Genomic DNA, 13,114 nt, shown 5'->3' with positions numbered 1-13,114 from the left:
ACCCCCGCCACCGAAATCCAGGTCTGATTTATGAAATCTCGCCCTTTCCCAACACATGGCCTCGGGACATAGTGGCCAATAATAACATTTAATTAAAACACATAAAACAGAAGCGGCAAGGACAGCACATGTCCAAGTCAATAAAATGCTAATTTCTAAACATTGCGCTTGCCTGGGGTCTAGGGGGTCAGCAGCAACGAATTCCACAACGAAGAGCCTTTGTGAAAGGAAGCAGTCTTGCTTTTCCCGTAGCTGGAGGTGGAGACCTTGGAGACTCCATTTCAGAACCCTCACTCTCCAGAAGAGACACTGAGGCCCAGAGAATGGGTTGTTTCATAATATGGTTAGGAGTAGGGCAACACTCTGAGTTTCAGACTGGTGTGCTGCATTCCCGGGCCACTCTTTCTGTGAGGCCCAGAGTTATTGGCAGGAGTGTGCTCCCCACCACAGGATATCTCCCCCCCCCTCCCCCACTGCTCAGGCTGATGGAATAGTCCACCCACCAGTGGCACAGGTGCCTCCAACTCTTCTCACAACACATGGCATCTTCCGCGCCCGACTGCATCTCAACAAAGGTTTTTAATTGGCAACCTGCTGTGTGACAGTTCTAAGTAGAATTGCTTCTTTGTGCCCACAGGTCCCCTTCCTACCTCTTGGAATTGGCTCACAACCTGCTCTCCTCCTGAGATGCCTTCTTAGAGGGCAAGGAGGTCTCTCCTGGCCTAGACAGAATGGCAAATGAAGCACATTCTCTTAATCCACTTAGAACATAATATAATCCTGCAATAAATAAAATTTTCTTTTCTATCCACATAAGATCACTTGGGTTAGAAACCTGAGTGGGTTGTGTGGGGTTAGGATTACGTGGAGTTTCCATCAGTTCCCAGATCTTGGTCTGAAATTTGGGTAGAGAGTTCTAGAAACTCTCACTTTTTCAAGAATTTGCTTGGCATGGATGTCACTGCCTAAAATGGAAAGTGGGAGATGCCTCACGTCTTGATTGCATGGGTACACTTTGATTGCCCAGTCTTATCAAGTAGCAGCAGTGAAGAACAGTATTTGGGTCTGCAGAAATGTGTGACTGAGGCAGTCATGGAAATCTGGACTCTAGGATGGATGATTTCTCTCAGTACCAGATTATCTCTGAAAATGCTAACCTTACTGTTGCTCCCAGGCCAAAGAATAGGTATTCCTTCAGTGCCCTGTGTTCTTCTGGTAATCTGGGTCTCTACTAAATGCTTACTGAGTTCAGCTATTGAGTAGAGGGTGTTTCTGTGCAGGCAACCTTACAACATGGGCAAATAGACACCAGATAGCTGGTGGAGTGGTGACCATGGAAAACTGGGAAATGCTTGGCAAATCCTTCCTAGGTCAGGGGTTCCCCTAAATGTTCTAAATAAAGGGGGCCTCGGTGTCCTGATCTGGTTCTAAGCAGGCAGCTGGGGAGCTGTTTTGCAGCAGAGTTTGCATAATAATTCAAACTCTCACTTATTGGAAACTCACTTATTGGAAACTTACTTACATGTCATGGGCATGATTCATTTGATCCTCAAAACAATCCTCTGGCAAATATTCTGTTATTAATCTCGCTGTTCTTATTTCCATTTGAGACACTGAAACTTGTCCAAGGTCACAGATAAGTGGTGAAGAAAGGATGCCAATTAATGTAGCCTTGCTCCAGAACCTATGCACCTGACCACTATACCATCTGCCTTTCAGTCGCAAGCATATCCATCACTCAGATGATATATTTGTTTAGGGAGGCTGATGGAGATTATGGGCACGAGAAAGTTCTCCCACTCAAGCTACTTGTATGGAGGCTATTTACTCTGGAGAGGTTTTTTTTGGTTTTTTTTTTTTTTGTCTTTTTGCCTTTTCTAGGACCGCTCCTGCAGCATATGGAGGTTTCCAGGCTAGGGGTCTAATCGAAGCTGTAGCCACCGGCCTACACCAGAGCCACAGCAACTCGGGATATGAGCCGCATCTGCAACCTCCACCACAGCTCACGGCAACGCCGGATCCTTAACCCACTGAACAAGCCTGGGGATTGAACCTGCCACCTCATGGTTCCTAGTTGGATTCGTGAACCACTGAGCCACGGCGGGAATTCCTCTCTGGAGAGTTTTATAGCTGAAAACAGGATGAATCCCAAGCAGCTCTGCAGGTAAACTGAGAAACTGCTGGAGCTATTGGTGATGAAGACAGGGAGAACTCAGTAACTAAATTCCATTGCCTAGAAATGAGCTAAGAGCACAGACACTGTCCACCAAAGAGATGGAAGCTGGCTGGCAGGGAACCTGATGGTAGAGGAAAGCGTGAGAATGGGTTTATATGGTGGTGGTGGTGGTGTTATCTCCTATTACGTAAATAACTCGTTTTCTGTGTCTTTGTCACAAAGGAAGACGGATAAAGTATTTTGAGGTGACCACGCAGATACCTTGTTCAGGAGCAATGGAAAGGCCAGTGAAGCTTGCTCCTGTCATTCCTTGAATAATTTACCAGCGTGGAGAGAATATTTATGGCTAGTGCTGGAGAGCCATCACCGATGGCTGAAAAAGTAATCAGCTAAACAGCTTTTGTTATCAGTATAAGTAGAGGACCTGGAACTACAGATAAGCTTTAAGAGGGTAACGTCAAGTTTGGAGATTCATGCATTTCATTCTATTCAAGTTCAAGGGGAGAATCCCCTTTGGATTCATCAGTCATTGAAAAGAGATGATTGGGGAGAAAAATACTTAAGTATACATCTGCCCAAATGTTTTAACTATTAAAGTGGTACATGCTTAAAACCTTTATAAAAATGAAATTCCTTCATTTATTTTACAAATAGTTATTTAAAAATTATCTGCTATATGCCAGGGATTGTTTAGGCACTTGGGATTTACAGGGAGTAAAACAGACAAAATCAGCTGCCCTTGAGGAGCTTCCATGTCAGCAGGGGAGGCAGAGAGTAGATGTTGCAATTCAGTAAAGGACACAACTGTTGTGTTAGAAGTTGATTAAGTGCTATGGGAAGCAATCAGAACAGGGAAAGGAGGAAAGGGAGTTGGGGCAGCGCAAGGGGCAAAGTTCTCGTGAGAAAGGATGGTTGGAACAGGCTGCCCTGGGCCGAGAGTCAAAGGAGGTGAGGGAGTGAGCTTCGGACCTGGATGAGTAGGATGGTTCAGGCAGAGGCAGCGGCCAGTGCCAACGTCCCCCATGCCTAGGAGAGAGTGCATAAGGGAGAACATAGATAGCGCTGAGGTTAGAGCAGTCAGGGGGACCAGGTCATGGGTGAAACGAGGGGCCACTGGATGGTTCTGATCAGAAGCGTGAGATAACCTGACTTGGTCTGTATTCTAACAGGTTTACTCGAGCAGCTGTGTAAGGGATAGATGGTGAGGGGCACAGGTAAAAGCAGGGAGACCAAAGCGGAGGCTCGTATGGTAACCCAGGTGAGAGAGGATGGGGGTTTGAACCAAGCTGGTAGCAACAGAGATGGTGAGACTTGCAAAGATTCTGAATATTCTCGGAGTTAGAGCCAAGCTGATTGCCGATGGACCGGATGGGGGGATATACGGGAAAAAGGAGAGAGTCAGAGATGACTCTGGGCATTTGGGCTTGAGCAATCAGAACGGATCTGCCTTCCCCTGTGATGGGGATGACCACGTAGAGCAGAGTGTCCGGGGCCTGGCGGTCATCTAGTTTTGTGAAACACACAGGTGAGGCTGAGTCATGGGCAGTCGGGGATATGGATCTGAGTTCAAGAGCGAGGCTGGGCTGGGTTACTGGGTACCATATTGAATCTTTTTATCTAACAATGTTTGTTTCTCCCTGTGTTGAAGATTTCTTTTACATGCTTGCTTTGATTTCTGTCATATATATAGAACAGCCTGGTTCTAAAAGCCTGCTTCCACCCTGATGCGGGTTGGGTGAGCCTGCGTGCACACAAGGCCCAAATAGGCTCATCCTCTGGACCTAAGTCTGAAGGATTCATCTGTATAGTGTTCCTCCAAATTTCCTTCTTCTCCACCACTTCTCTGTTCTTGCTCCTGCCAAGTTTCTGACTATCTAAAGGGAACCCTTAAGCACTAGCTGTGATTCATTGCAGGTTTCTGCCCAAGGTCATCTCTATTTCTGGGAATTGTAAACAGGAGATGCACTATTTAAAGTTTGGTACCAGGCCATTTTAAGGATTTTGATGCTGAGTGGCCAAAAAACAACACAAAACCCCCATGCCCACAGCTTTTAAGAAAGGCCTTGGTAGAAGCTGGAAGTTGACCGCCTTCTTTGCCAACACTGGCCAGTGCTATGAAAATGGTTTCCTGTCTCGTGTCAACACTGACGTGGTTGTTTTGTCGCAGACATCTTGTCCCAGGGCTGTTTGGATGCCCACTAACAGCAGATGGAAAAAGGACACAGCAGTTCCACTTCTGTGAGTTCATTCTGCAGATACACTTGCGCGGATGCCAGATGAATTGTATTCAAGCGTATTCAGAGCAGCACCATTTGTAATAACAAAACGTTCATCATAGTATATCACACAACTAGTTAAAAAATGAGCAGAACATTATACATAGTATGCTATTTTTTATTTAAAAAAGATTGAGGGGGTCTAATATCTACTCATGGCTTATGCATAAAGAAGCTCTTGGAATTTGCAAGAAAACAGTAGTAGTTTCCTGGATGATAGAAAACAGGAGAAAAGAAGTCAGGAATAGTGAGAGGACTTTTCACTGTAGACTTAAAAAAAAAATTTTTTTTTTCTTCTTTTTAGGACCGTACCCACGGCATATGGAGGTTCCCAGGCTATGGTTCAATCAGAGCTGTAGCCACTGGCCTACACCAGAGCCACAGCAATGCAGGATCCAAGCCAAGTCTGCGACCTACACCACAGCTCACAGCCATGCTGGATCTTTAACCCACTGAGCGAGGCCAGGGATCAAAACTGTGTCCTCATGGATCCTAGTCAGATTCATTTCTGCTGCGCCATGATGGGAACTAAAATTTTTTTAAAAAATAGTTGAACCATACGAACGCATTGCCTGCTTAAAGAAATGTCCACGTAATATACACAACAGATACCTTTACCCCACCTCAGACCCCTACCTCATGCCTAATGCTACTCCAGCCCGAAGAGCTTTTCTGCACCTTACCTTTTACTGGGGGAAGTCTGTTTTGCATACTGTTCTGGTGATTAAAAACATGGTGCAGCTATGAGGACTATTTAGTTCAAAATACTCACTCTTTCTCCCACTGTCTCAACAGAGATGTGAAAAATGAAATTATGGGAGTTCCCATTATGGTGCAGTGGAAGCGAATCTGACTAGTTTCCATGAAGATGTGGGTTCAATCCCTGGCCCCGCTCAGTGGGTCGGGGATCCTGCATTGCTGTGGCTGTCGTGTAGACTGACAGCTGCAGTTTCGATTTGACCCCTAGCCTTGGGACTTCCCAAATGCCGCAGGTGCAGCTGTAAAAAGGAAAGAAGAAAGAAGAAAGAAAGAAAGAAAGAAAGAAAGAAAGAAGAAAGAAAGAAAGAAAGAAAAAAAGAAAGAAACTAAATTCCTCCCTAGATTAATAAAGAAGCTTTGAGAATTTGGGGCAAGATTTTATCCACTCACACTTATTCACTCAACCAACAAGTCGACCGTCTACTGAGTCAGCCTATTTGCTGTGTTGAGGTAGATCACATGGCTCATGAGTGAAGAGGATTGATGGGAGAGTCCCCAGTTTGGTGGCAGGGCAGTGGGCTAAGAGGATGCTGCAGCTGAGATCTGCACTGGGAGCTGACAGAGACGGGGAGGAGGGGAGGGCTCTCTGAATGCCTCTCACTGAGACGGGAGGGTCAGCCTGTCTTGCCACTGGCAGCTCAGAGAGGAACTGTTCATCTGACCTTGCATCATCTCTGTCCTCCCTTGTCTGAAATGAACTTCACCTTCAGAGGTATCAGAAACCGATAAAGAACCACACTCAGGCAGGAGAAACTTCTCTTTTTCTAGTGGGCATAATGCTGAGTGCAAATTCTCATTGCAAAGTGACTTACTGACGACATTGGTTTTGTCGTGTTGCCCCCTTTCAGCTCAGAGGCATGTTAAGGAGATAAAAATTAAAAGCCCTCACTTTGCTGTTAAATAGTTTTGAGATGATAAATACCAGGGTCAAGGGGAATGGAAGGAGTTGCTGGGGACACAGGCAAGTTTTTTTTGGTTTTGTCTTTTGGAGGTTAGGTCTTTTCAGGGTATCTTACAGCTACAAAAAGAGTTGGAAATTTCAGAAGTAAAGAAATGATGTAATTCCATCTTCTTGGGTCCTTTGCTACACCAGAGAGAATTTCCTCTGGGATTGAAGACATTGCCTTACATATAGAAAAATTAGGTCTCAGTGTATTTTGGGATACATGACTATCTTGAAACTGATGCCAATATCCCGCTATTAGCAAAATCAGCAGCCTTTGGGGGTGATACTGCTTCTAATTAAAATAGTCATGGGTACCACATAAGCCTGTTGTCAATTATCAACATCTGGTCAAGGCTTCATTTCCTAGAACCCAGTTGAGTGGTAGAATATGGAAGAGGATGAGACTTAGCACGGGGACAGTGATAGAGAAAGCAAGCCCCAGTTAGTGGCCGGGCCGTGGGAAATAGGCTGGGGAGGGGTTCTGAACCATGGGGTAGGGGGATGAGCATTGAGCTGGGAGAGGAACAGAGTGGACAGAAAACATGCAAAGGTGAGGGGGGAGGGTTGCTGGAAAGAGGCAGGACAAGATCTAGGGCAAAATTCACCTGCTTCCTAGTACTGTCAGGAACTCAGCCTGCTCGGTGGCACAGGAAGTCTGCATCAAAAGGGGAAGGCGAAAGCTTAATCCATGCTTTCACATTGTTGCTCTCTTGCTGATTTTTCATTGAGATTTCCTACAGAGACCTTATTTACTTGGCTGACTTGTTTTGTTCTTAGAGAGCCAATGGATATTGAAGTAATTAAAAACTGCATGTAAGGACAGAATATTTTTTTACTATAGTTTATTTGCAATGTTCTGTCAATTTCTGCTGTATAGCAAAGTGACTCAGTCATATATAATATATAATTATTATATATATAATATACATTCTTTTTCTCACATGATCTCCATCATATGACACACAATATTCTTGTAGGCGCAATGCAATCTTAGAGATGCTGATTTATTTGAGAATCCACGTGGGTAATCCTGTCACATCTTTGTGCAGCTCAGCTGCTCTGTAAGGATTATGGTTGTAAGGATATCACTGAGGTCCAGAAAATGTAGCCAATTATTTTCTATGATTTGATATTATAGTGCTAGTCCATGTGTATAAACACCATGTGTTCATGTTTGGAGAAAGAATAATCTTTCCCCTCCAACAAAGGGTTCTTTGATGGCGCTAATCACGTGGCAAGCCATCAGTAGGTGTTGTTTGAGGGAAGCAACCTTGGCTTTTCTTCTGCACTTATTATTCATGAAAATTATTATTTTCATCTGAACATCAAGGTTAGAAAATAGTACATAACTTTTGATTAGGATCAGAACAGTATTTAAATATGTAGTTCTGCCGTGCAAAATTGTATGCTACACAGAGAGCAAACCTGTCTGTCTGTGCCTCTCTCCATTCATCCGTTCAGCACCTCCGCCGTGAGTGGATTACGCTGAGAACCACACTGGGTGTTTGGGATGCGGTGATGGGCAAGCACAGACCCAGTCCCCGCCTTCGACAGGCTTATAGGCAGTGGGGGAGGCAGATGTGAGTCAAATAAACACAAAAATAAATGCATGGCTTTTGAAAAAAAAAAGTATGGTTTCAAATTATAGTAAGCGCTTTGAAAAAGAGGTGCATAGTTGTATAAAACCATACAATAAGGAAAGTGATGTTTAAACTGAGATCTGAAGAGTGGATAGGGATTAACCAGGTGAAACTTACTGGGGGTAGGAGGGAGGGAGGGTGCAAAGAACACCCCAGACCAAGGAATGGGGGAAACACGAAGACCAGTTTCCAGAGAGCGTGTCTTTGTGCATGACTTTGGCTGTGCCACGGAATTTGATTCTTTTCGTTTTTTTCTTCATTTGAAAAATGAAGGTTCGGATACTGGCTCTTTATCATGATAAATAGCAACTGTCCCATAATTAATGAAAGATCGAGCAGCCGTTTGAGTTCTGTCCTGAAAGGTGCTGTAATGGTATAAACCGTGCCAAAAGCTACATCCAAAGTGGGGTGGAAATGAATAACTTGGCATGCTCCTCGGCTTTAGGCATGCGCGTTGGTAATGGACGCCCTCTAATTATGTGGCGCTTCGCGATGGACTCACAGTTGAATTTTTCTGCAGTTCAGAACTCAGTTCCTCTAAAGTCAGATTGTGAGCTTCCTCTGCTGGTCTCCCATCTCAGACCAGACGGCCTGAGTCGTCACCAGGCCCACCCTGGTTGAGTCCATTATATTTTAGCCGATGGACGGAGATGTTCCTCTTTCAAAGATAATTGCTCAGGAAACCAAAACAATTCACCCCATTACTTGTTTAACAAGAAGCAGCTTTGTTTTTTAGGTTGAGACTCATCTGAATAGACGTTTCTAGCCAGCCGCGTGATGTGCATGGAGTGAACTGGATTTTGCCAGGAAACCGTTTGGCAGGCGGGTCAGAGGCCAGCCTGTGTGAACGAACCCGGGCAGGGGGGGCGACTCGGGGCTCTCCTCCTGCAAACTGCAGATTGTCACCCACAGTTTAGGACCTGCTTGATTGGGGGCCAGCTGAGTTCAGTCTCAGTAATGAGCCCCGATGCACATAGTCCTTGTGTAGAAACAGGTGTGCGTTTCACCAAGAAGGATGCTTTCGAGTGGAAAAAAGGCTGAATTCGGTCGGCAGATCCTCACCTTGTAGAGTGGCAAAAAGCCTGAATCTGGCCTTCCTGTCAGTGATGGGGGCCAGCAGGGCCCACGGAGGTGGCCCTGGGGGATGTCAATCTCACCCCTGCTTCTGCCATGAGAGTGATCAGGCAGGGCAGCAGCTCCTCAGCTGGAAACAGTTACTCCCCACCCGGGTTGAATTATCCTCTTGAAACGCCCTCCCTGCCCCCTGGGAAGGACGATCCCTTTCGCATGAGCATGTGCTCGCGCCTGCCCAGGGAGATGTAAGCCACAGCCCCTCCGGTCTCTGGCATCTCAGCCCCCAGCCAATGGGAGTGGGGGCTGTTGGCCAAGGGAATCAAAGGGCAGGAAACAGGCTAATCATAGATGTGGAAAGGGCGATAAAACCACTGCACTTTTGAACTCAGCAGCAGTCACTGACCGACCCAGGATAATAGCACAAGGTATATGTTTCTGTTTATTTTTCCTAACAGTATTTGGCCTCCGTCTATCAGATAATAAATAGTTCAGTTGACTCTAAAGATCTGGGACTTTGAAAATAATTTTCCTTGATGACTAGATTGGAAAATGAGAAGGCACCCTTCCATGGGTTGCTGTGGTTCAGGCTGATTTTCTTTCTTTTTAGGGGCACTCGTGGCGTAGGGAAGTTCCTAGGCTAGGGGTCGAATCTGAGCTACAGCTGCCAGCCTGCACTCCACAGCCACAGCCACAGCAGCGTGGGATCCGAGCCGAGCCTACGACGTGCATACACCACAGCTTGTGGCAATGCTGGATCCTTAATCCACCGAGTAGGACCATGGATGGAATCCAAGTCCTCATGGATAGTAGTTGGGTTCGTTACCCCTGAGCCACAAGGGGGAACTCCTCAGGTTGATTTGGTGTGGTCTGGGTGCTGGATTAGGTTTCTGCTCAATTAAGGCCACAGGCTATATCAGTATTCACCACTCAGCATGATGTGACCTTCACAAATTTGTGGGCATCTCACACTGACTTATGGAATCGGGAGAATATATTCCTACCTTGTATTTAAAGTACAACCATGTAAGAATATCTCCAGGGGGAGATCTTTCCTTTCATCTATTTCCCTTCTATTTGCAGAGTGGCTTGGAGGGTGAGCTCTGGAGTCAAACAGATGGGGGTTCAAACCTTAGCTTCACCCTGACTGGCTGTATGGACATAGACAAGTTACTGCTTTAACTCTGTCTCCTCATCTGCAAAATGGGAATAGTGACAATGACCTTGTTTTGAGAATTCAGTAATATAATAAATGAACTTTTTTTTTTTGGTCTTTTTGGGGCTGCACCCCCAGCACACGGAGGTTCCCAGGCTAGGGGTTGAAATGGAGCTGCGCCACCCCCAGCAACGCGGGATCCGAGCCTTGTCTGCCACCTACACCACAGCTCATGGCAATGCCAGATCCCTTAACCACTGTGTGAGGCTAGGGATTGAACCTACGTCCTCCTGGATACCAGTCAGATGAGTTTCCGCTGAACCATGACGGGAACTCCTAAATGTACTTTTTCTTGTGCCTGGCTGGATGAGCCAGGGCTGCTGCCATTGGTCCAGGCTGCTGGTTAGGTTTACATCATTCTCTCTCTCTTTTTCCTAAGATTTAAGTTCAGTGAAGAAGGATCAGAAAAAAGGGAGGCTCGTTTCAGCCTCTAGCTTAAGATGTGTTCTCTCTGCAGCTATGACCAAAATGTTATGTTGGGGTATTGCCCAGTCATTGATAGCTGGGCACTCCGTTTTTATTTGTCTAGTGGTGTTGATGTGAGCAGACCCTCTGCCAGATCCCCAGAGGGGAGGAGGGTAAGTGGACCCCTGGGTTCCAGCTCTATAACCACACATGTAAGAACTCTTCTGCTCCAAACTCAGTGATAATCAGGAATGCTTCTTTCCATCTGGTAGTCTGCCTGTTTGGCAGCTGTGGCAGAGAGAAAGCTTAGTCTCCATCAAATCCATTTTCATGTGCCTCCTCTAGGCATGTGGGAAACTGTACTTCCCAATCCCTTGAGGTTGGGAGGGGCCTCGTGTCTAGTTCAGGCCTGTGAATTGTGACGTGTCCCTTCCTGGCTGAGGCAGGGAAAGACTCCTTAATGACAGTCTAGCTTCTCCTCCTGTACCACAGTAACTGTGGAAAGCTCATGTTCAAGATGATGCAGCTACAGAAGAGTGGGGATTCTATCAGCCTGGAGCCCCAGGTCATGCCTTGGAAGGGAGCTGCCCTTGAGAGCTGACAGACACGCACAAAGGATTTTGAGTGAGAAATCAACCTTGGTGAGGTTAAGTCGTTGAGATTTTTCTTACTGCAGCAGAATCTAGCTTATTCTGACTGACACAGCAATCTGCTTACCTGCTAGTATTTCTTCCACTGCTTTCCTGGCCCTATGGTAACCACTCCTTTGCAAAACAAGGACTTCAGCTGAAAGTCAGGATACCTCATAACCAGTTTCTGACTGCTTGCCGCCAATTCCATTTAACCCTGGATTTTCAGGAACTAAGTGCAGGGTAGTAAATATTCTGTTAGGCCTTGCTTTAAAACAAAACAAAACATAACAAAAAAGAATGGAGTTCCCGTTGTGGAGCAGTGGTTAACGAATCCGACTAGGAACCATGAGGTTGCGGGTTCTGTCCCTGCGCTTGTTCAGTGGGTTAACGATTTGGCGTTGCCCTGAGCTGTGGTGTAGGTTGCAGACGCAGCTCGGATCCCGCGTTGCTGTGGCTCTGGCGTAGGCCGGTGGCTACAGCTCCGATTCAACCCCTGCCTGGAAACCTCCATATGCTGCGGGAGAGGCCCAAGAAATAGCAAAAAGACAAAAACAAACAAACAAAAACAAAAAAGAAGAAGAGAAGAGGATATATTTCAGAGATATCTGCATAATTCTGTGTAGGGCTGACTTTTCCTAACTTTGAATGTGACAAATACCTGAAGCCCTCCTATCAGAGGATTTAGCTTCTGTGGAGTCATGGGTAATCTCATTAAAGAGATTTTAATGATTGAAACCCCTGCTTCCAGTGGTGTAATAGCTAGAAATCCGGCCTGCCTTCTTTCCTCACTAGTTGAGAAGAAGCCCTGCTGCTCTTGAAAAAAACAAAAAACAAAAAACAAAAATTCATCCTCCAGCTCTTCCACTCCCTTTCATCATAGGGAAACTTGGGGGAAAGTATTTATAATCACAGATGTGTGGAAATAGAAAGCTTTTGTAATTTTCTCAGCTTAAAATTTTATTAGTCTGTTAGGATTATCATATCAAAATGCCACAGACTGCGTGGCTTAAACAATAGAAATTTCTTTTCTCCCAGTTCTGGAGGCCATGCATCTCAGATCAAGGTGCTCTCAGGGTTGGTGTCTGGTGTCAGGTGAGGCTTTAGACGCACCTTCTTGCTGTGTCCTCGCATGGCCTTTCCTCCACGCACGTGTGGACAGAGATCTCTGATGTCTCTGCTTCTAAGGACACCAGCCCTACCAGCTGAGGCTCCACCCTCAGGACCACATTACATCTTTCTAACTTCCTGATAGGTCCCACAACCGAGCAGGGGCTCCTGGGCCAGCGGCACAGAAAGCCAAGCTCTGGAAGTGGGTGTTTACAGCAAAGTAAGGGCTCATTGAAGGTGTCAGGCAAGGGAGTGGGAGGCGAGCCTCAGAGCCACTCCAGCATGGTTTTTAAGTTAGGGGTGTTTTTAAAGGGGAAGAACAAAGAAGCTGGAATTAATCATTGTCATGTGACATTTCTTAGTTGTGGCTTCGGGAGTCAGGATGTCTCTGGTTTATGATTCTCTGGCCAAGTAGTCCATGGCTCCAGGGGCCCTAATAGCTCATGTTTCCTGAAGAAATAAGTTTGCACCTTTTTTTTTTTTTTAGGGCCACACCTGTGGCATATGGAAGTTCCCAAGCTAGGGATCAAATGGGAGCTGCAGCTGCTGGCCTGAGTCACAGCCACAGCCATGCCAGATCCAAGCCACTTCTGTGACCTATACCACAGCTCATGGCAACGCCAGATCCTTAACCCACTGAGCGAGGCCAGGGATTGAACCTGTGTCCTTATGGATACCAGTTGGATTTGTTTCCACTGCACCACAACGGGAACTCCCAGCTTGTCACTTAATGATGAAATCTACAGCAGTTTGAGTCATCTGACTCTGGTTGGTTAGTGTTCAGTTAGCACAGGATTGAGGTCAGAGGGGACAAGAAAGAAAATCAAATTTTGGACAAATTTAATCCTAAACTTGAAAATGGAATGTAGTTTTAGGGAGACTCGGT

General features: G+C 45.9%; 1 pseudogene; it reads right to left on the bottom strand.

Moving 5' to 3' along the window:
• The window catches only part of LOC125138028 (uncharacterized), a 64,948-nt pseudogene that overhangs the window by 43,718 nt on the left and 8,116 nt on the right, over nucleotides 1-13,114 (bottom strand).

The sequence above is a fragment of the Phacochoerus africanus genome, chromosome 1 (genome assembly GCF_016906955.1).
Source record: "Phacochoerus africanus isolate WHEZ1 chromosome 1, ROS_Pafr_v1, whole genome shotgun sequence".
Lineage (NCBI taxonomy): Eukaryota > Metazoa > Chordata > Mammalia > Artiodactyla > Suidae > Phacochoerus > Phacochoerus africanus.
Note: the sequence above shows the minus strand (reverse complement) of the source record. Positions and strands in the feature narration are given on the sequence as shown.